Genomic DNA, 24,733 nt, shown 5'->3' with positions numbered 1-24,733 from the left:
AATAAGCATATCCACTCTCTCCCCTTTAAAATTCCCCTTTGTCCTCAAAAGTGATTTCTAGAAATTGTTCCTTGATAAACTTTCGATCTTCCCAAGTTGCATCAGCTGGAGACATCCCTTGCCAATGGACAATAACCTCTTGCTTCTTTTTTCGAATTCGTCGATTAAGTATGGTTTGCGGCATAGGCATAATTTTCTCTTCATTAAGTATCATTTTAGGCAATGGTTGCTGCACCTTTATATGCTTTCCAATCTTCTTTTTAAGGAGTGAAACATGGAAAACATATTGAATGCGAGAACCCAAAGGCAATTCCAGCTTGTAGCCTACTGCTCTAATTCGTTGTAGTACTTTATAGGGCCCATAATACTTTGGAGCTAATTTGAAAATTTTCCTCATAGATACTAAGAGTTGTCTGTAAGGCTGCAGCTTCAAATACACCATATCCCCCACATAAAATTCTCTCTCTTTGTGCTTTGAGTCATAAAGGCGTTTCATCGTAGCCTGGGCTTCTTTAATCATCTCCTTGACTTCCTTGATTACTGCATCTCTTTCCCTTAACTCCTATTCAAAGGATTCGACTTTAGTTGTTCCTGGGACATAAGCCAATAGAGATGCAGGAGCTCTTCCGTTGACTACTTCAAATGTTGTTTTCTTGATTGATGAATGATAGTTAGTTGATAACTCTATAAAATGAGAGTTATTATGGCACTTTTAGACTTAAATCAATATTACTTAGAGAGTAAAAGATGTGTTTCTATTGCATTTTTGTTACATTTTGCATAAACATTCATTTTAGTTTAGTCTTAATAAATTTTGTTTGATTTAGAATAATTCGTGCTTAAATTGTGTGCATAATTGTAGGTGTCCGGAAGCTTGTATTTCAAGGAAGGAATGATGATGCAATAGGCTTGCAAAAATGTGGAAAGAACATGGCTACAAAAGAACTGATACAAATTTGGAACAATGTAGTTACTGTACCTGTTAATGTAGCAACCATTGCTGTAGCAATCCTGGAACAACAACAGAGACAATTTAGCGCAGGATACTTGCAGAATCGCGATATGCAGTTTCCTAATCTAACTTATGCCCGCCCTAGACTTCCGTTTACCCTAATTTTCAATCAATTATAAAAGGAGCACGCATCATATGAAAGGGAGGCGGTGAATTAATATCGAAGAAATCAAGAAAAAAATAGGGAAGAAGCAGAATTCAAGAGAGAACAAGTCTGCATTATTGAAGAAATCTGCAGATCTATTTGGATTCAATTTTCATCATTCTTTACTTGTCTCCTTACTTATTCTCTAATGGAAACAATGTATTTCATGGCTGATATTTTGCTATTAGTTTTTCTTTTACAAGTTATGAACTAAATTTAATTGTAGTTGAGTGACAAACAATCTTAATGGGTTCTTGACTGTTCTTATGAATTGCTGCAAGATTACTGTAGCATTTTGCTCTAATAGCTTATGTTACAACCATTATTTCGGTTGACCTCCCATTTAATGGTTCAAGTTAAGAGAGAGTCACAAAAGGGTTTGTCTTAGTGGAAATTATTAGAGTAATACTTGATCTTAATTTAAGTTTCCTGAATTGAGTTTAACTTGAGTCCCAAAGGGCCACACTTGAGTTAAGATTTGTGAAGAACTAGATATAATGATTCACCTTGTAAGGTAGAGAGAGCATATGTTCATAATGCAATATCTTAGGTGAAATAGCAACTAGTCGTTGTTAGGTTGCACAAGGGTATGAGAAGTCCAACAAGCGACAGCTGAGGATGCAAAATAATTCTGCCCAGTGTTGTAGGAATTATTGTAGCAACTGGTGCTAGTTTGTACAAAACAGTCAGCCCATGAAGAGAGTTTGATCATTCAACTACCTTATTCTTATTAAATTCTTTTTGCGCAATTCATCTAATTTACTTTATTACTGTAGTTATTTTATTATAGTGTTAATTTCATTATTTCATTAGTTAATCAACTTTAATTAGATTTTTCGTTAGATAGAAGGAAGTTTGCACTATCGTGATTGCTGTAGCATTTCTAGTAACATTAGTCCCTGTGGAGATGATCTTGAATATTCATCACTTGATTACTTGTTGTGTACATTTGCACATTGACATCAATAGCAATTGAGTTAAAATAGCCAACACTAGTATTGTAACAAAATTCTGTCCATGTCAGTCATTTTACCCAATTTTGTGGTCGTGAACCTTAAAAACATCTTAAATACATCTCAAATGTACGATTCACCACTTCACTCTGCCCATCTGTTTGAGGATGATAGGTAGAATTGTAGTTAAAAGAGGTGTCTTAAAGCTGAAATAATTCCCTCCAAAATGCACTAATAAAAGTTGGATCCCTATCACACACTATAGAATGAGGCACACTATGCAACTGAAATACTTGATCGAAGAAACTATAGGCAATACCTACAATAGTATAGGGATGAGAGATGGCGATAAAATGTGCATATTTTGACAACCGATCTACAACAACTAATACAGTAGATTTACCGTGAGAAGGTGGCAGCCTCTCAATGATGTCCATGGCTATATTCTCCTATATTTGAACTAGTATTGGAAGAGGCTGTAGAAGTCCTGCAGGCACGACTTGCTCAACCTTATTTTGCTGACAAACATCATAATTTCTAATGAAGGCTTAGATTCTATTTTGCATTCTCTTCTAACAAAAATTTGCACGAATTCGTTGGAAAGTTTTCAAACAACCTTCATGTGTGTTGTTAAATTGATCAATAATGTCAGGAATGAGAGCTGAATCTCCTTCTGAATAAATCTTTCCCTTAAAAAAAAAAGACCCCATCATGTAACCTCCATGGACCTATGGCCACACCATGCTTAAGAATTTAGTGGTCAGTGCGAACTATAAACAGTCTACTGAGCAATTATTATCAATGATGAATTTCTTTGTGAAGTCCGGTAGTGCCAACACTAGTACTTATTGTTGGTTGATTTATATAATCAATTATTATCAATGCCAATGTACAAGTATGCACAACAAGTAATAAAGTGATGAGTGTTCAAGATCGTCTCCACATGGATTAATGTTACTCAAAATGCTAAAGCAATCATAATAATGCAAGTCAACTAAAGACCGAAACAACAATTGCCAAATAATTTTATCGTAACTAATAATTGCGAGAGAATGAAAATAAAACAATACCCTAATAAAATAAACTAAGTTAAATGTGTCTAATATTCAATTGAGAATATAGTAGTTGAATGATCAAACTCTCCTAATGGGGTGACTGTTGATTACCGAATTAGCACCAGTTGTTATAATAAGTGTTGTAGCACTGGGCAGAACAAATCTGCATCTGCAGCTATCGCATGTTGGAAATCTCATACCCTTAAATCTACTAACAATGACCAGTTGCTCATAAATTTAAGGTATGGCTTTATGATCTTTAATCTCTCTACCCTACAAGGTGAACACCTATGTCTAGGATATCACAAAACTTAATTTCAAGTATCGCCCTTATGGGATTTAAGTTAACCTAATCTAGGAAACTCGATTTAAGAACAAGTAATGCTCTAATAATATCTGCTAAGACATTCCCTTTTGCTGCTCTATCTTAACTGAAACTATTAAATGGGTGGTCAATCGAAATAACAGTTATGTTCATAAAAACTATTAGAGTATAATGCTACAGCATTATCATAACCACATATAAGAACAGTCAAGAACCCATTGGATTAATTGTCACTCAACTACAAGTAAATTCAGTTCATATTCTGAATGAGAAAAGTAAACATAAATATATTGATCACCGAATACATCCAATCAATTAAAGGAAGAAAGATAATATGAGTTGAGCACGATGACAGACTAATGATCCTCCTCGGTTCTTCAATGATGCCGAACAACACTCTTTAATCTTGATCTTCTTCTTCTTCTTGCCTTTGTAATTTTTTTTGGATGATAATTCCTTCTGCCGCTTTCTATGTAGTACATGCCTCCTTTATATATTGCAAATTAGGTTAAAGCCATAGCCCATGAGTGTGCATGTGTTTAAATTAGGAAATATGCAGATCGTGTTTTAATTGCTGACCCACGCCTATATTTTCTCCCGCGTTGCTCCCAGATTGCTGCAGCACTGCCTGCTCTAACATCCGCAACAGTACTGTACTATTTCCGATTGTGCTTTTCTTCTTTTGTGACCATCTTCTTTCCTCCTCTTTCTCATCTAATGTCTCCACATCCTTTCATGAATTTAAAACCTACAAATTAAAACTTGTTTTTAGCACAAATTACTATGATTCAAGCAAAACTTGTTAAGACTCAACTAAAATGAATGTTTATGCAAAAGGTCACCAAAATATAATCAAAACACATTATTTGCTTTCTAAATGACCTTTATTCAAGTCTAGAATGGATGTAATAACTCTCATTTCCTAGAGTTATCACACCCCCAAACTTAAACTATTGCTTGTCCTCAAGTAATGACACATACTAACATTTCCCGCAAACAAACATGCACACAATTTTAGCTCTTTTATCAACTTTGCAAGGATTCTTCCACCTTCAGATCATATTCTCGATCATCCACGATGACCATAATAATTTAGTCCTAGACTTAAGCTTCTTTTTGTCCAAAGTGTGTGTGTGCTTTTTCGGTTGAATCCTAGATATGCTATAGCATCACCCAAGGATTGTATAAATTCAGCATTGAGAATACTTCATTCATATATGGGGTAATTGTCACTTTCACATACTCAACCGTGATTATTTTAGGATTGACAAACTAGGGAATATTTAACCTCTTCACTGTAACATTTATATTTCATGTGAATGTCAATCAATTGTAATGATGACACCCAATTACTCAAACCATGCCCAGATTAGAGTTTGCTGCAGCAGTAATTGTAATGTAATCTTATCTAGAAGTATCTTTTACTCAAGGCTAAACATGAGGCTCATGAACAGACCTGACTACTCAATGCCTTAAACAGAGGATTTCTTCTTTTATTTTATTTTATTTTATTTATTTTTTATAACATGCTACAGCATTGCTCATAACTCTCGCTACCTTTGAACACAAGTCTGCATATGGGGTACATACTCAAATCTGGTTACTCAGCACTTGAACCATTGGAACATATTGTATTCCATAGATATCACAGTTATTTACTTGCTTCTTCCCCCCCCCCCCAAACTTGAGATCTTTTCTCTTCTTTTGGCTTTGCTCTAATAGTCTCATACAATTCAACCAAAGTCTAAGTGTCGGGACATAATTTCACTTTCATTTATAACTATCTCTACTTGTCATATATATATTGAATAGCACTCAATTTATCTTCATTAGGCTTGCAAATCCATACACAAATATTAGATAATAGAGCTCCATACCACACAAACGTACACACATGCATGCAAACATAAACATATGTATTTGGGAACACAAACCCCCCCAAACTTGAGAGGGGATGTGTCCTCACAAGCAAACATAACAAAGACACAATTTTTTTTTTTGAACAAGAAAGAAAATAGTGAGATAAGAGTACTCCCATGCGGTGGGGATTGCAGCACATGACAGGTTGCCATCAGTGCTTCTTGGATGCACTGCGCAGCTTATCATTTAGTGAAGCTTTTGGGGAGGTGGCTGGCAATGTCTTTGTCTTTTTTGCTGCAGAGATGGTGAGAGGAGTTGTGGCTGGGATTGCTGTAGCAGTACTTGTAGACGTACTGCCTTTTCATTTGCTGGATGGTCTTGGATTGGTACGGGTAGACTGGCTAGGAGTTTGTTGTGGAGACTTTTAAGTCAGTGCGTTAGCTGCCTGGCCCTCGGCTGTGATGGCAGCAATTACTTCAAGTAGTTGCTTAGCTTGTTCAGATGTAGGCATAGCTCTGGTTGCTGCAGCAGCCAGATCAGTATTGACTTGCTCCATCTCATCTTCAGAGGCTGGAGGTGTTGCCATTTTTGCTTTACCCTTGTCCGTTCATTTGCCTACAAAGACTGGAATAGAAGGTTCCATGTCCAGGTCTTCCTCCTCCTCTTCTTGAATAAGGTGTTGTTTCTTAGTTTTGGACTGGGTTGGGATGGGTGGTTCCTCACGTTCTTGCTTTGAATTATCCTTTGCCTCTGAGGCTGAGCTATCGGTCTCAGATTTGTCACCTTCGTCCTCAGCTGGGTCAGATGGTTCAGCATCTTCTGAGTTAACTTCTGCTGGTTGTTCAGTTGCAGCTTGCTCTGCTGGTTCATCTGAAGCAGTGGCTTCTTCACTAGCTCTGCTGGGGCACCTGTGGTGCTGTTTTCAAAATTGTATTGCTGGAGCAAGGAAGCAGGGAAGTTCCGATGATTGTGTTTCATGTACACAACAAATTGGTGTAGTTGGCCATCTAGGTGCTGTAGATAGCTCCAAAATTGACCATTTTCCTGATGCTGAGCTTTCACACATTGATGGATACTGGTATTGAGTGCCTGAATGGTCTGTTCTAAGCCAAGAGTTCGTCGTGCTCCTGTTACAGCAGCTGGTTCAGTGGTTGTTCTAGCACTCTCGCCAATAACTCTTTCAATTGTACGTGCCGTAAAGGCACCATCATTCTTGACATGCTTATCGCTGGCTTCAAGACGAACACCCGAAACTACACAAATGCTGGTAACAAGTGAAGGAAATAGCAAGGCAGCAGTTCGGTGAGATTTGGCTGCACACTCTTGGATTTCTTTTGCAATGATGCTACCCACATCTATGGGAAGCCCTCTAACAAGTACATATAGCAAAACCAATCTTTCTTGTGAAATCGTAGTAGTGTAAGTGGTGGGGATAAGCTTAGATTTCAAAAATTTCACCCACATTTTAGCAATGGGTTTCGAATCTATCCTGTTAACTACACGCCCTTCCTCGTTAACCCATGATGCCCCTTCGATGGTAAGAGTTGTAAAAATGGTGGTCCATTTTTTCGGGGTTAACTTATTACGCAATTTAGCATACTCACAAGTAATTTCAGCAAGTAAGTTATAAAAAGCATTGATAACACGGGAGTCTAATGGAACAAGTGTATTTCTTACCTAGATGTTGTGCTAATCAGGGCTTACCAAATTGGCATAAAATTCTTTTACCACCGGCAATACAGGATTACGAAGGTGTTTGCAAAACTCTAGCCATCCTCGCTTTGTTGCAACATTATGAATTGTTTTCATAATTCCCGTGAGTTGGTCTGGAAATTGAAACCCTTTTTCTTCCAGAATCCTGCGCGGCTCTGTGAATTCTTCGTATTTTTCTTCGACATGGTAACTCTGGAACCGTGATGGATCTTTGAGACGGCTTGCTGTTTTCTTATATCGCCGCATTACTGTAGTAGTAACAAATTTAGGCTACTATTCCTGAGAGTAAAAAGAGAAGAAGAGGTTAAGAATTAGGAGAGTTTGACTTGCGAAGGAGATGAGGAATAGTGGCGTAGACACTAAGCACATTGACTTCTTTTTATAATGGGCTTTAATTTGAAGATAACAACAGAATTTAGAGATAATTGAGGGAATAAAATATTTGAATTAAATGTGCATATCCCAAAATTATCGATCATTGAAATTAAAGCATTAATTTTAGAGATTTGTTTCCGCAATTTCTATCCATATCCGAGCGTCCATCTGTCATGACTTCATCTCCAACGGTAAGTGAAAGGCTCCAGCCTTTAATTTAATGTAATGGGAAAATTAGTTGCTGCAGCCCCTATTTGCTTATTCCAACAATGGATACAAACTCCATATCCAAGCGTTTGACATGTGGTTTTGCCTCTGAATTCTGCCACCAGATACTTGCACTTGTCAATATGAAATTCAATTGTCACACTTACTTCAAACTAAAATTAAGTCTAAAATTATTAAAATAAAATAGATTAAATCAAAAAGAAGGAATGCAATAATGTAAAAGGATAAAAATAAATGGTTAACATGGCATAACAAGATAAAATAAAATGGTAAAAAGGAAGAGCTATTTATAAAACCAAAGGATATCAAAATTGGTTTGAAGTGGCTGTCTCCTCAATGGGCTGCCTCCCATGAAGCGTTTGATTTAAGGTCCTTTAACCTAACCTTCTGTCTTTGCTCAATAGCTTGGTTCTTGAAGGAGTAACACCTCCTTGGGACATTCTGCTGCTGGATGTATGTAATGCTTAACCTTGAATTCGTGACCTGTTTGTTCATCTAAAAGATCAACAGCTCCATGAGGGTAAGATTTTAACAGCTTAAACGGGCCAGACCATCGTGACTTGAGCTTTCCCGAAAACAATCTTAGCCTTGTATTGTGGAGCAACACTAGTTGACCAGGGGTGAATTGCCTGTGTTGAATATGCTTGTCATGCCAATGTTTTGTTCTCTCTTTATAAATTCTTGCATTTTCATATGAAAATAACCTTAATTCATCAAGCTCACAAAGCTGAAGCTTCATTTGTTCTGCTGCAGCATGCATGTCCCAATTTAGTTTCTTCAGTGCCCAGTGTGCTTTATGCTCTAGCTCTAGGGGCAAATGACAAGCCTTACTATAAACAATTCGGTAAGGAGACATGCCGAGTGGGGTTTTGTATGCTGTTCTGTAGGCTCATAAAGAGTCATGCAAATGTAAAGACCAATCCTTCCTTGTTGGGTTCACCACTTTTTCTAAGATCTTTTTAATTTCTCTGTTGGACACTTCAGCCTGACCATTGGATTGTGGGTGATATGTTGTTGCTATCTTGTGTCTGACTCCATATTTCATCATTGCTACAGCAAAGATTTTATTGCAAAAATGTGTGCCTTCATCACTAATAATTGCTTTAGGAGTGCTAAATCTGGAGAAAACATTTTTTTGAAGAAAAGTCACCACGGTTTTAGCATCATTGGTAGGTAATGTTGTAGCTTCCACCCACTTGGAAACATAATCTAAAGCAACAAGGATATATAAGTTCCCAAAGGATGGGGGAAAATGTCCCATGAAATCTATTCCCCAAACATCAAAAACTTCCACTTCCAGTATGTTGGTCAATGGCATCTCATGTCTACTGATTATGTTCCCTGTCCTTTGACACCTGTCATAATATTTAACAAATTCATAAGCATCTTTAAAAATAGTGGGCCAATAATAACCTAATTACATAACTTTGGTAGTTGTTCTGTGACCACTAAAATGTCCTCCATATGCTGCAGCATGACATGACTCTAGTATATGAGGTATTTCTTCTGCTGCAACACATCATCTTATTACTTGATCTGATCATAGCTTATATAAATATAGGTTATCCCACTGGTAGCTTCTAACATCATGAAGAAATTTCTTTTTCTCTTAAAACTTCAGCTCAGGTGGTAGTAACCCACTTACTAGATAATTAGCAAAGTCTGCATACCATGGAGATTCTGACTGCTGCAGCAGCTGTGCTTGTTGTACTACCAACAGCTGTTCATCAGGAAAAGTTTCAGTGATACCCTTCCTTGTCAATGTACTAGTGTCTGCATCCAACTGTGACAAGTGGTCTGCTACTGGATTCTCAATCCCCCTTCTATCTTTAATTTTCAGATCAAATTCTTGAAGTAATAAGATCCATCTAATTAGTCTTGGTTTGGCATCCTTCTTTGAAATTAAATATTTGATGGCTGTATGGTTTGTGTAAACAGTTACTTTAGTACCTACCAGGTAAGCTCTGAATTTGTCAAAAGCAAAAACTACTGCCAGCAACTCTTTCTCTATAGTGGTGTAATTGATCTGAGTTAAAGTGAAAGTTTTGCTTGCATAGTGTATGGAATGAAAAACCTTATCCTTTCTTTGCCCTAATACTGCTCCCATAGAATGATCACTAGCATCACATATCAATTCAAATGGTAAATTCCAATCTGGAGATATAACTACTGGAGCAGTGATCAGGGCTTTTTTTAATTCTCCAAATGCTTGAAGGCATTCTTTGTCAAAGTGAAATAGTTTGTCATGCTCCAGCAATGAACATAGAGGCTTGGCTACTTTGGAAAAATCCTTAATGAATCTTCTGTAGAATCTAGCATGACCTAGAAAACTCCTAATACCCTTTACTAAAGTTGGGGGTGGCAGTTTATCTATTACCTTTATCTTGGCTTTATCTACCTCAATACCATCCTTGGATATCTTGTGACCTAGCATTATTCCTTCTTACACCATAAAATGGCACTTCTCCTAATTGAGTACTAAGTTGGTCATCTCACATCTTTTAAGAACTTCTTCTAAGTTGTGTAAACAATTACCGTATGTTTCTCCAAAAACTGAGAAATCATCCATGAAAATTTCCAAAGTTTGCTCTACCATATCAGAAAATATAGACATCATGCATCTCTAAAAAGTTGCTGGAGCATTACATAGTCCAAATGGCATTCTTCTGAAGGCAAATGTTCCATAAGGACAAGTAAATATAGTCTTCTCTTGATCCTCTGGTGCTATAGCAATCTGGTTGTAGCCTGAATACCCATCTAAGAAATAGTAGTATTGTTTTCCAGCAAGTCTGTCCAACATCTGATCTATAACTAGAAGTGGGAAATGGTCTTTCCTTGTGGCTTTGTTGAGCTTCCTATAATCCATACACACTCTTCATCCAGTCACTGTCCTTATAGGAATAAGTTTATTCTTCTCATTAGCCATTACTGTTATCCCTCATTTCTTTGGAACACACTGAACTGGGCTTACCCATGAGCTGTCTGATATTGGGTATATGATTCCAGCATCCAACCATTTGATGATTTCCTTCTTCACCACTTCTTTCATAATAGGATTCAGCTTTCTTTGGTGCTCCACCGAATTGCTGGAACAGTCTTCTAATAAGATCTTATGCATACATATTGATGGGCTGATACCCTTTATATCTGCCATGGTCCATCCAATTGCTCTTCTGTATTTTCTCAGCAAATCTAATAGGCTTTGTTCTTGACCTGCATCCAAAGTAGAAGAAATGATTATAGGGAGTGTGTTGTTTGGACCAAGATAAGCATACTTTAAATGTGAAAGTAACAGTTTTAATTCAAAACTAGGGGTGATTTAATAGATGGTAAAGTTATTTTTACTTCCCTGTCTGAAAGATTCAGGTGTTCAGTAACCCTGTTGTGCCTATTAGATTGCTATTTGTCCATTCCATCTGTTTGAATTGCTGCAATATCTTCATTTTCAATCTCCTCAAAGGTGGTGACTTTGTTAAGTACATTACTGCAGCATTTGTCCATTCTGTCAGCTACAACAAGATCCACTACACTTAGGAAATTGCAATCTTCTATTTCATCAGGGTTTCTCATAGCCTCTAATACATTAAATGTGACTTGCTGATCATTCACTCTCATGGTCAGCTCTCCTTTCTGCACATCTATCAGAGTCTTTCCAGTTGCTAGAAAAGGTCTGCCAAGTATAATGGGTACCTCTTTGTCAGCTTCAAAATCCAGCACAATGAAATCCACTGGAAAAATAAATTTGTTAACCTTCACCAGTACATCCTTTATCTTTCCTTCAGGATATGCATGAGATCTATCAGCCAATTGCAGAGTGACAGTTATTGGTCTGTACTCCCCTACTCCAAGCTGCTTAAATACAGATAATGGCATCAAGTTAATACTAGCGCCCAAATCATAAAGTGCTCTGCCAGCATACCTATTCCCTATAGAGTAGGGTGTTGTAAAACTCCTTGGATCTTTCAATTTTGTGGGAATTTTACTCTGAAGCATATGGCTGCTTTCCTGTGTTAGAGCAACAGTTTCAAATTCTCCCAGCCTTCTTTTTCGTGCCAAGATATCTTTTAGAAATTTCACATAATTTGGCATTTGCTCCAAAGCTTCCATAAAAGGTATGTTTATGTGCAGTTGCTTCAGCACTTCCAGGAATTTGCAAAACTGCTTGTCTTGTTTTTGCTTCTGGAACCTTTGAGGGAAGGGTGGTGAATGTCTAAACTACTGGTTAGATTCAGGAGGTACAAAACTCTGTTTGTTTAAGTTGGTGCAGGTTGTGGCCACTGGTGTTGTAACTTCTTTTTCAACAAGATTTGGTTGAATTTCTTTTGCAGTTACTGTAGCTTGGTCCCTTACATCAGTGTCTTAATGGGGAGTCTGCTGTAATATGCTTCCCTTTTAAGTTGGTTTTTGAGCTGAATTGCATTCCATCCCATTCTTGGTCGCCTCAACTGGGTATCAATATGCTTTTCAGATATCAGAATAATCACTTTGCAGTGTTCTTTGCTCTCTCTCCTAGGATCTTCTGTGTTGCTAGGTAAGCTTCCTTGAGTTATGCTGCTCATTGCTGTAGCTAATTGTCCCATTTGGTTCTCAAGGTTTCTCAAGGACACAACTTGACTCTGCACAATTGCTTCATTCTTTGCAATGTACTCCTCGATTAATACTTCTAATGAAGTGATTGGATCCTGACTGATAAGCTTTTGCCATTGGCTTTATTGATGAACACCAGGTGGTTGTAGTTGTGTATTTCTACTTAGTCCATTCAATGCTGGAGCATTTCGATTCTGATTGCACTATGAGAAATTTGGGTGTTGTTTCCAACCTGGGTTGTAAGTATTTGAATATGGGTTGTTCTGAGGTTGTTGATTGAAGTTACCCACATAATTTACTAAGGCTGGATTTCCAGGACAATTATCAAAATCATGTTCTTCACCATAGTAGACACAAGAAAGTTCAGTAACTTGCTTTACTGTTGCTGGAGCAGCTGTCATGGCTTTTACCATGTTAGTCAATGAAGTTACTTGAGCTGATAAGGCTTTAATTGCATCAATGCTATGTACCCGTGCTGATCCTCTTGCTACTGGTTGCCTAGTTGAAGGCCACTGGTAATTATTATTGGCAATTCTCTCCAAAATTTCATAAGCTTCAGTGTAGGATTTGGATAACAGAGCTCCATTTGCTGAAGCATCCACCATTAACCTTGTACTCGGATTCAACCCATTGTAGAAAGTTTCCAATTGAATGCAACAAGGAATACCATGATAAGGACACCTTCTAAGCAAGTCCTTGAACATTTCCCAGGCCTCGTACAAACTCTCATCTTCTAGTTGATGGAAGGAGGTAATCTCATTTCGTAATTTTGCATTCTTTGCCGGTGGAAATATTTCATTAGGAATTTATCAGCCAATTCATTCCATGTAGTGATGGAATCAGATGGTAATGAATTTAACCATGCCCTTGCTCGATCTCTTAATGAATAAGGACAGGGCCTCAGCCTTAAGGCATCTTGCGTTGCTCCAGCAATCTTGAAAGCATCACTTACTTTCAAGAACAATTTAAGATGGAGATGAGTATCTTTATTTGGCAATCCATTGAATTGCTCAACTGTTTGCACCATTTGAAACATCACTGGTTTTAACTCAAAGTTGGCAGCATCTGCTTCAGGTCTGATAATGCCAGGATGGACAACTTGAGGATTTAGTACAACATAGTCTCTTATAGCTCTATCTCTGTCATCAGCCATGTAAATAATATTGTTGTTGCATGGCTGTCTCCTGTTAGCATGTTCATTTTGCTCTTCTTGAATGTTGGTTGGTTGTAAAGGCCCATGAGGGTTCAAATTTCCCTCATCTTGCAAATTATTCATGTCTGAAACAGTCTTTGAATTTCTTTGTTCTTTTCGCAATCTCCTGATAGTCCTTTCAATCTCAGGATCGAATTGGAACACCACCGATCTGTCTTTCGCATGCACGTATTGGTCTGCCAATCAATAGAATGAATCAAGTTTAGTTCAGTGCTATCACAATTTACTTCACACTTCAAAAATAAACAGTCAATCCCCGGCAACGGCGCCAAAAACTTGTTGGTTGATTTATATAATCAATTATTATCAATGCCAATGTGCAAGTATACACAACAAGTAATAAAGTGATGAGTGTTCAAGATCGTCTCCACAGGGATTGATGTTACTCAAAATGCTAAAGCAATCACAATAATGCAAGTCAACTAAAGACCGAAACAACAATTGCCAAATAATTTTATCGTAACTAATAATTGCGAGAGAATGAAAATAAAACAATACCGTAATAAAATAAACTAAGTTAAATGTGTCTAATATTCAATTGAGAATATAGTAGTTGAATGATCAAACTCTCTTAATGGGGTGACTATTGATTACCGAATTAGCACCAGTTGTTATAATAAGTGTTGTAGCACTGGGCAGAACAAATCTGCATCCGCAGCTATCGCATGTTGGAAATCTCATACCCTTAAATCTACTAACAATGACCAGTTGCTCATAAATTTAAGGTATGGCTTTATGATCTTTAATCTCTCTACCCTACAAGGTGAACACCTATGTCTAGGATATCACAAAACTTAATTTCAAGTATCGCCCTTATGGGATTTAAGTTAACCTAATCTAGGAAACTCGATTTAAGAACAAGTAATGCTCTAATAATATCTGCTAAGACATTCCCTTTTGCTGCTCTATCTTAACTGAAACTATTAAATGGGTGGTCAATCGAAATAACAGTTATGTTCATAAAACTATTAGAGTATAATGCTACAGCATTATCATAACCACATATAAGAACAGTCAAGAACCCATTGGATTAATTGTCACTCAACTACAAGTAAATTCAGTTCATATTCTGAATGAGAAAAGTAAACATAAATATACTGATCACAGAATACATCTAATCAATTAAAGGAAGAAAAATAATATGAGTTGAGCACAATGAAAGACTAATGATCCTCCTCGGTTCTTCAATGATGCCGAACAACACTCCTTAATCTTGATCTTCTTCTTCTTCTTCTTGCCTTTGTAATTGTTTTTGGATGATAATTCCTTCCACCGCTTTCTATGTGGTACATGCTCCTTTATATATTGCAAATTAGGTTAAAGCCAAAGCCCATGAGCGTGCATGTTTTTAAATTAGGAAACATGCAGATCGTGATTTAATTGTTGATCCGCGCCTATATTTTCTCCCGCGTTGCTCTCAGATTACTATAGCACTGGCTGCTCTAACATCCGCAACAGCACTGTATTATTTTCGATTGTACGTTTCTTCTTTTGTGGCCATCTTCTTTCCTCTTCTTTCTCATCTAATGTCTCCACATCCTTTCATGAATTTAAAACCTACAAATTAAACCTATTTTTAGCACAAATTACTATGATTCAAGCTAAACTTGTTAAGACTCAACTAAAATGAATGTTTATGCAAAAGGTCACCAAAATGTAATCAAAACACATTATTTGCTTTTTAAATGACCTTTATTCAAGTGTAGAATGGATGTAATAACTCTCATTTCCTAGAGTTATCACTTATGCCATAGCTTTCTTTAGTCTTTCAAATGGTTCTTCAACTGGCAGATCCCATTGGAATGAATTTTTCTTCAACATTCTTATTAGTGGTCCAGCTATCTTTCTGTAATTTTGTATAAACTTACAGTAATAACCAGTCAATCCTAGAAATCCTCGAAGAGCTTTAAGGGTTTGAGGTTTGGGCCAATTCAATATTGCTTATATCTTTTCAGAATCAACAGCCATACCTGCATTTGATATTACATGGCCTAGGTACCTGACTTGTTCTTAGCCAAAGCTACACTTTTCCATCTTTACATACAAACGGTGAGATCTTAAAATAGAAAATACAATCTCTAAATGCTAAAAATGATCAACTCATGAATTGTTGCATACTAAGATATAATCAAAGAAAACTCAAATAAATTTTCTTAAGTGAGCTCTAAATACCTCATTTATAAGTGACTAAAATGTTGATGGAGCATTTGTGAGACCGAATGGCATTACCAAGAACTCGTAGTGGCCCTCATGAGTTCTAAATGTAGTCTTTTTGACATTATCAGGATGAACCCCAATTTGATGATATCCAGATAGAAGATCTAGCTTTGCAAAAACGTTTGCACCATGTAATTTATCCAAGAGTTCTTCAATTACTTGAGTCAGAAATTTATCTTTCATAGTAACTCGATTCAAAGCCCTATAATCAACACAAAAGCACAAGACCCGTCTTGTTTCTTCACTAAGATAACAGGTGAAGTGTAAGGACTGTTACTTGGTTGAATGACACCTGATCTTAACATCTCTGTGACCATTTTCTCTATTTCTGCTTTCTGAAAATAAAGGTAACAATAAGGCTTTACTGTTACCGGTCCTTGGCCAGGTTGCAGTGGTATCCTGTGATCACGGGCACACCTTGGAGGAAGGCCTTTAGGTTCTGAAAATACATCTCTGTAAGTGCTTAAAATTTGTTGCACTTGTTTCAACACTAGAAATGTTTCATTTTGAGTCTTACAAATATTTAGTTGTAGTAAAAAACCTTCTTTCCTTTTCCTCATCGCTTGTTGACATTGAAGGTGGCCCACCAATTTATTTTCGAGAGTATAAAGACCTTGCAACACCACGTTCTACCCTTCTACCTTGAACTTCATTAGTAACTTAGAAAAATCCCATTCAACAAGACCTAATGTACTTAGCCATTGAGTGCCTAAAACAACATCATAGCCTTCAAGGGGTAACAAATAAAAATCCACAATTAATGGAACTCCTTGAATTTAATTAGTGTTTGCAGACATTTACTTGGGCTGCTCAATCTTTCACCGAATGCCACCTAACACATTGAGCTGTTTGATTGGTATCAGTTGCAGCCCCACCTTTTCGACCAACTCTTGTTGGACAAAATTATGGGTGCTTCCAGAGCTTATAAGTATTGTCACGTCCTTGTGCACCAGCCTCCCATAACTAGCATTGTTTCGGAAGTTTGAGTTCCGACCATGGCATGGAAAGAAATTGCAGGCGCTGTCTCAATTTGTTCAACAGCGTCATCTCCTACGATCTCCATCTCCACATCTTCATCATTATCTCCAAAGCTTGCTTGAATTAGAAACAACCTCTTACAACGATGGCCAGGGCTGAATTTTTCATTGCATTTGAAGCACAACCCTTTCTTTTTCCACTCATTCAACTCTTCAATTGTCATTTTTTTTATTAGCACACGAGGCAAGCTTAGGGGTGCCACATTGGGAGATTGAGAACCCCCTTTTGCAGTAATGGAGGATTTGTGTTTAAAGATTTCTCTTGCTTCATATAATCGTGCCAACCCGAAAGCCGAAGTCAAGCTCTCTGGTTGATTGGCTTGTACATCGGTACGGATTGATTCGCACAAACCACTAATAAAACAACTCACTTAGCATGCTTGAGGTAAATGCCCGGCTTTAGCTAAGAGTTTCTAAAACTTACTTTGATATTCCTCTGCACTTCCAGTTTGCTACAATTTGGTTAGCTCTTCAAAGAAATCAAGAAATTTGTTAGGACAATACCTTGAGTGAAGCTCTTCTTTAAATTCATTCCAAGATATGTAAACTGCTTCATGTTTCAGCAGTTGGTACCATAATTGTGCATCGCCCTCCAAGTGAAATGAAGCTAAAGAAACTCGATCAGCAGCAGGAGTTTCATGAATTTTGAAAAATTGTTCAACTCTACATAGCCTGCTTGTTGGATCTGCCCCGCCATCAAATCTTGGAAAGTCCAATTTTACTGGTTTTAGTGCATAGCAGTGGCTGGAACTAGCTTGAGGTGTGTTGTCGTTGCCGTTGCTATGTCCTCTTTGGACTCGTTGAAGAATTGAAGAATCTTGAGCCTTATCGTTAGCTGCTGGACTTGATATTTGATATATTCGTGCATTCAACTTTTCAAACATTAAGCTAATTTGGCCGAGGATTTCATTTTGGCTAGTGGTTAGTGACTCAATACCTTTTTCAATCTGCTCCACTCTTTGATCCATAGCCAGGCTCTGATACCACTTTGGTACAGGCAAGCTATTTTTTATCTCCTTGTCTCTTCCTATCTTGCCTTGCACTTGGTAACGTTAACTATTGGCTAATTCGAGGAAGCCAATCCCTCCAAGATGTAACACAAGTATTTCTTTGATAAAATGGTTCAAGCTTTTATTATTCAACCATAGTTTATTTATACAAACCAAACAAAATAGAAATAGAGATGAAACAAAATAATCCCAACAAATCAGGAACTAGATACTTGACAAACTAAGTTGATAATATCTCAACTAACTTAGACTTATTTAACTTTACTACTACTTTAAACTTATTCAATTGGACCGAACATGACCATTAACTCAATAAGTATATCATTAGGTTGTACTAAAATAGATGAAAATCTGTTCTCTCCAATCTCAAACCATTCTAAATCCGAAGAAAAGGGCATTAAATTTTGACAAAATTAATTTACATTCATTACTTTTTATTTCCCTTTAAAACCCATCACAATCTCATTACAAATTAAATATCGCAATCCATGCATTACAAGAACCACACTTGCAAAATTCCAGACATGGCCGGCTATCTCCATAAATTCCAAGACCCCATTCACAAAAATCCAGCCCGTTTCATCACCAATCTCATCACTATCCCATATAAACACAAAACTCCAAATTTCATAGCACCGACAGAAAGACTTGCCACCTAGCAAAGCCAAAAGGGTATTTGTATCCCTATTTGTTTACATTTTTCAAATAACAGTATGGTTTGTTTACGTAAGCAATCAGATTAATTTCCATAATCTTTATGATTTTGTAGCTTTTCAAGATATGATTTCGCAATCACCAAGATATGTAAACATAAATGTATTAATAATTGCATACTTCCCTTCCAATTATAGCTTCATGTATGGTCTGTATAAAGATTTCTTTCATTATAAATACAATTCATTAAGGCGCTTGCATTGTAAATATTGTTAAGACTAAAATAAAAGAAGATCCGGCCGGATGGCAGGATCTCTTTGACGATTCACATATTTCTTTTAAGTGTGAGATGTCTGTTTAAGATTGCACATGAGGCTTCTTCATTCTTCCTTTCACAAAAGTAATTTTTAGTATTGCTTACATCTCCCAAATAAAAAGGGAAAAAAAGAAAAAAAAGATTATGGCAGTTTGTTTAATATCCTTAATAAACCAAAAATAGTGTTTATACTTCGTGAGTAATTTTATGCTTATTTAGTTGGGATATTAAGGCGACATTTATTTTTTTATCTGAAATTTAAATATATCTGAATCAATCTGAATACTGAGTAGACTTAAATGTTTGAATCTAAACAATGCATTCTTTTTTTGCTAAATCTCTAAAAATAAATATTCAATTATATGTTTTTTCAACTTTAAAACTAAAAACATTTATTTTTACATTTGTACCCTTATTAAATTTAAATGTTAAATAAATAATGTATATCTCGAAGAACATAAATATCATAGTATTTTATCATAACTTAAATCATGTTCAAATGAATACAAAATTACTTTGAAATTCTAATATATAGAATATTATATTCAATTTTTATCATCCATTTTCCAAATTCTACATTTGCTTTATTCTAGTTCGAAATAATTAGGCTTTACACTAAAAAATTAGAAGCTAGCTTAACTTTATAATCGTGATGTTGAGCAAATAATGCATAATCCACTGACACCTTTTGAAGAAAATTATATATTTCCATTCAGGCCACTATTATTTTTCAAAAAACCAAAACACGTAATATATTCACTACATAAATGAAAAGTTCAACAAAGAACCCTATGAGAAAGTTGACTTATTACATAAGGGCTATATACTTCAAAATTTCCATAATGACACCAAACAAAACATTAACACCTATGAACTAGGAAAAAAGAATATTGAAGCCATCTTGGTAAACTATCAATCCATCCAATTCATTTTTCTTCACACTTCTTGCTGATCCACATTGTTGTATAAATAAGGTGTTTTTACCTCACAATCGTCATCTTTTAAATTAATTGGAGTTTCAGATAATATTAATGATATATTGCACATTTCTGTTATCCCTTCCGCTCCAAAACTCTAATTATAAGCTGCAGTTGCTACTAAACCTAAGAATAATGCCTCTAACTCTTCAGTATTCTTTAAAGGTTTATTGTAAGATTACTTATCTTCTAAATATTTCTATTCAGTTATAAAATAAATGAATAATTAGTTATATTGTAAATTTTTCCAGAATTCAATTAAATGTAAGAAAAAATAAAAGATGTTACCTTCAAATATTCTTCCCATCTTTCAAGTGGCCTATTAGAAGTACGAATAGTGGAATTGTAACTATGTTCTATTGCTATTGTTAATTCCAGCCATATAGTATTGCATTTTCATATAATCCCACATATTTTTAAGAAGTTTCGAGGTAAAAGCTTTTCACGACATTGTTTATAGTTCCTGAGAAATTATATTCCAAGCAATAGACTTTAAGATTGCCCCAAATCTATTTTCTATTGTTCCCTTCATGCTTGTAAAGATCTGTTAGAGTGCAATTTATGCATTAGTTTTGCATTATTTACTTCCTTTAATATCGATATTTTGCACTTAATAATAGTGATTTACTTGTGATTTACTTTTGTAGGTGCAATTCTATTGATTGGTGATAAAATTGAGCTACAAGATGATGTTTAAGGATGATTGTTCTCTTGGAGAAATTATGAGCGGCAGAAGAACTTTGTTGATAAGGCGTGGGTGCGTGCTGTCAACTGCGGACCTGCAGTTTTTAGTTTAACGTGTTTTGTATTTTTGGCTATTTTTGTAATTACGAATTTAATATTTCAGATTTTAGTATTTTATTTTAAATAGAACTCTAAAAGAGAAGAGAGAGAGAGTATTTAAAGGGGGAATCTATTGTGAAAAAGGGGGATTTGGATTGGAGAAAAGAAGGAAACCCTAGATCTTAATTTTTCTCTTCTCTCTATGAAGAACTAAACCTATTTTTCTGGTTGAAGGTAAATGAAGCTTTGATTCATCACTACTGTGAGATCTTTCTTGTGCTTTAATTGTTTTATTGCTTTTTGGGTATTTGTTTATTCTCTAAATTATTTTCATGATTATGTTTGTTAATTAGGTAATTGGCCACTATTTAATTATCAACTTAATCTATTGTCAATTGAAGGATTCATCGTATGAAGAATTTAATGTTTGTGACAAATGACATAGCAGAGAGTTGTGTTGTGAGAATAAATAATCTAATTTAAATGAATCATCATATGTGTTGATTAGGATTTGGGTCTCTCTGGTTTTTCAGGCTGTCAATTGATTAAATCCTATGATCGTATCTAGGGTTGTCTATTGATTAGGGAAATAACCAATGGTCGTACCTTGGTTATCGACTAGTGAAGGAGAGACTGGCTATTAGAGGGTCTCAGTAGCTATAACCGGTCTATTCATGAGTAATAATAATCTATATTTGAATCAATGATCAGTAGTCGAATCAAGCTGAGTTAATTCCTTCAACCAGAGCTTTCTCCAATTTGAATTACAACTTTAATTTGCATTCTTGTTATTTTAATTTGATTTTTATTATTGTCAACAATTCCCCCATTTTACGTTTTACGTTTCAAAGGATTTAAATAATTACCGATCTCTGTGGACACGACCCTGCTCAATCACTATACACAATTTATTTAGAGTAGGAATTTATTTTTGTTGGCTTCGACAACCATCAAATTTTGGCGCCGTTGCCCGGGATTAGTGTCATTTATTTAATCCTTTTTACGTTTTACTTGGTGTATGGTTCGTTCTTCTCGTACAGGTACACTTTCGTTTAATCCTGAAATTGAGAAGACAGCTCGCCAGCTGAGACAGCAGACGAAGCGAGTTAAGCAACGATCATTGTCGCCTTTACTTTCTGAAACATACACGGTGCCTAATTTAGTTGAATCATCTAGCGATTCAGAAGAACAAGTGATGGATATACCTGCACCTGTAGAAAGAACTCTTAGAGAGTTAGCTAAACCAGACTTGAATCAGCAACCACTCTGCATTCAATATGTAGATTTGGAGGTAAATTTTGAATTAAAGTCTGGTCTTATTCATTTATTACCTAAGTTTCATGGTTTTGCAGGTGAAGATCCTCATAAACATCTTAAGGAGTTTCATGTTATGTGTTCAAGTATGAGACCACAAGGCGTGACTGAAGAGCAGATTAAGCTGTGTGCTTTTCCTTTCTCTTTAGATGGACTAGCTAAAGACTGGTTATACTACTTGCCTCCTGGATCGATTACAACGTGGAATGGTTTGAAGAAGCAGTTCCTTGAGAAGTACTTTCCTGCTTCAAGAGCTGCCAACATCAGAAAAGATATTTGTGGGATCAGACAACTTCCTGGGGAGACTTTGTATGAGTATTGGGAGCGATTCAAAAAATTGTGTGCCAGCTGTCCTCAGCATCAAATTTCTGATCATCTTCTTATTCAATATTTTTACGAAGGACTGTCATTGATGGATAGGAGTATGATAGATGCTGCTAATGGAGGCGTGTTGATGAACAAGACCCCTACTCAAGCAAGGGAGTTGATATCAAATATGGCTGCCAATGCACAACAATTTGGCAGCAGGCAAGAGCTCACTTCAAGGAAGGTGAATGAGGTAAATATTTCTTCTGTTGAACAACATTTAGATAAACTTACTTTTTTTGTGGAAAAGTTTGTTGTAGGTAATGTGCAACAGGTAAAGACTTGTGGTATTTGTTACAATATGGGTCATTCAACTGATATGTGTCTTACACTTCAAGAAGAACCCATTGAACAAGCCAATGCAGTTGGAGGATTTCCAGGCATGCCTCAGAGAAGGTATGATCCTTATGCATAAACATACAATCCGGGATAGAAGGATCATCCTAACTTCAGCTATGGAGTTAGGCCGTCAGGATTCCCACAATAATATTCACCAAGACAACCAGCAGCTCCACAGTCAACCTCCAAGTCAGGTATATCTCTTGAAGAAATTGTTAAATCACTTGCGACTAATGCTCAACTATTTCAGCAGGCAACTACAACAAGCATTCGGAAATTGGAGAGCTAAGTGAGTCAATTGGCAACTACAATGAGCCGTCTAGAGTCTCAAGTATTAGGGAGATTGCCTTCACAATCTTAGGTGAATCCCAAGCAAAACGCTAGTGCCGTCATCCTTAGAAGTGGGAAGGAGTTGGAAGAGCCTAGTAAGAAAGTGACAGAGCAAGTAGAAGATGAGCTTGAAAAGAATGAATTGATGCCTAAATCTTAAGATGCGCAACCCACCAGAGCGAAACCCCTATCTATTGTGATACCTCATCCTTTTCCAATCTGGTTTGCAAAATCCAAGAAGGAGGAACAAGAGAAAGACATCCTTGAGACATTTCGCAAGGTTGAGGTAAATATTCCCTTATTAGATGCTATAAAACAAATACCTCGATATGCTAAATTTCTTAAGGAACTGTGCACCTCCAAGAGAAAATTAAGAGGAGATGAAAGAGTTCATATGGGGGAGAATGTTTCAGCAGTTCTCCAAAAGAAACTACCTCCCAAGTGCAAGGATCCAGGTATGTTTACTATCCCTTGCAAAATTAGTAGTGTTAGAGTTGAGAAGGCTATGTTAGATCTAGGAGTTTCTATTAATGTAATGCCTCGTTCTATTTATTCGTCTTTGAATATTGGTGCATTAAAAGAAACTAGCGTGATAATTTAACTAGCTGATAGGTCTAATGCATATCCTGATGGGGTATTAGAGGATGTCCTAGTACAAGTTAATGAGCTAGTTTTTCCTGCTGATTTTTATGTACTTGACATGGAAGAGGATAACTCCTCTAATTCTGTCCCAATTTTGCTAGGAAGACCTTTTCTTAAGACTACTAGAACTAAAATGGATGTACATAAAGGGACTCTTACTATGGAGTTTGATGGAGAGATTATAGAGTTCAATATGTATGATACCATGAAATATCCCAGTAAAGAACATTCGGTATTTTCTATGGATGTTATTAACCCTATAGTGCAGGAAGTTTTTAATTTGGATGTGAAGATTCATTGGTAGCTGCTTTAAATAACAGTTTGGGCCTCAAAGGATTGCAAAAGGATGAAAATGAGTTTGTTTTAAATTCTGTATTGCAAGAGACAATTTATGAATTAAATTCTTTGACAACTTTAATTCATCATATGTCTAATAATGAATTACCTTCATCTCATGCAAAACTTCTTCCATCTATTTTACAGGCACCAAAAATAGAGCTTAAACCATTGCCTAGTCATCTAAAGTACATGTTTTTAGGAGATGATGAGACACTTCCGGTGATCATCTCTTCAAAGCTTAGTACTTTAGAGGAAGAGAAACTTATTAGAGTGCTAAGGGATTACAAAAAGGCTATTGGGTGGACAATTGCAGATATTAAAGGGATAAGTCTATCCACGTGCATGCATAGAATACTACTGGAGGAAGATGCCAAACCTTCAATTCAAGCTCAACACCGTTTGAATCCACTCATGATGGAAGTAGTGAAGAAAGAAATTCTAAAACTTCTTGATGCATGTATAATCTATCAAATTTCGGATAGCAAATGGGTAAGTCCGGTACAAGTGGTACCGAAGAAAACTGGTATAACAATTGTTGAGAATTCTTATGGTGAGTTAGTACCTACCCGAGTTCAGAATGGGTGGAGGGTTTGTATTGATTTTAGAAAGCTTAATTCACTCACTAGGAAGGATCATTTTCCTATTCCTTTTATTGATCAGATGCTCGAAAGGTTGGCAGGAAAAACTCACTTTTGTTGTCTTGATGGCTATTTAGGTTTTCATCAGATACCAGTTGTGCCCGAGGATCAGGAGAAGACTACCTTCACATGTCCTTTTGGAACCTTTGCGTACCGACGTATGCCATTTGGTCTTTGTAATGCTCCTGCCACTTTTCAGAGGTGCATGGTCAGTATTTTTTCAGACTATGTAGAAAACACTATAGAGGTATTTATGGACGATTTTACGGTCTATGTTGATTCTTTCGATGATTGTCTCTATAATC

General features: G+C 36.3%; 2 non-coding genes across 2 annotated transcripts; one reads left to right on the top strand and one right to left on the bottom strand.

The window, feature by feature from the left end:
* The first annotated feature begins 12,916 nt into the window (after positions 1-12,916).
* LOC112101399 lies at positions 12,917-13,024 on the top strand. Its single transcript, XR_002907525.1, has one exon. It is a non-coding gene; the product is annotated as a small nucleolar RNA R71 (small nucleolar RNA).
* Positions 13,025-22,033: 9,009 nt separating this feature from the next.
* LOC112101265 lies at positions 22,034-22,140 on the bottom strand. Its single transcript, XR_002907392.1, has one exon. It is a non-coding gene; the product is annotated as a small nucleolar RNA R71 (small nucleolar RNA).
* Positions 22,141-24,733: the final 2,593 nt, after the last annotated feature.

The sequence above is a fragment of the Citrus clementina genome, unplaced genomic scaffold (genome assembly GCF_000493195.1).
Source record: "Citrus clementina cultivar Clemenules unplaced genomic scaffold, Citrus_clementina_v1.0 scaffold_2, whole genome shotgun sequence".
Classification (NCBI taxonomy): domain Eukaryota; kingdom Viridiplantae; phylum Streptophyta; class Magnoliopsida; order Sapindales; family Rutaceae; genus Citrus; species Citrus x clementina.
Note: the sequence above shows the minus strand (reverse complement) of the source record. Positions and strands in the feature narration are given on the sequence as shown.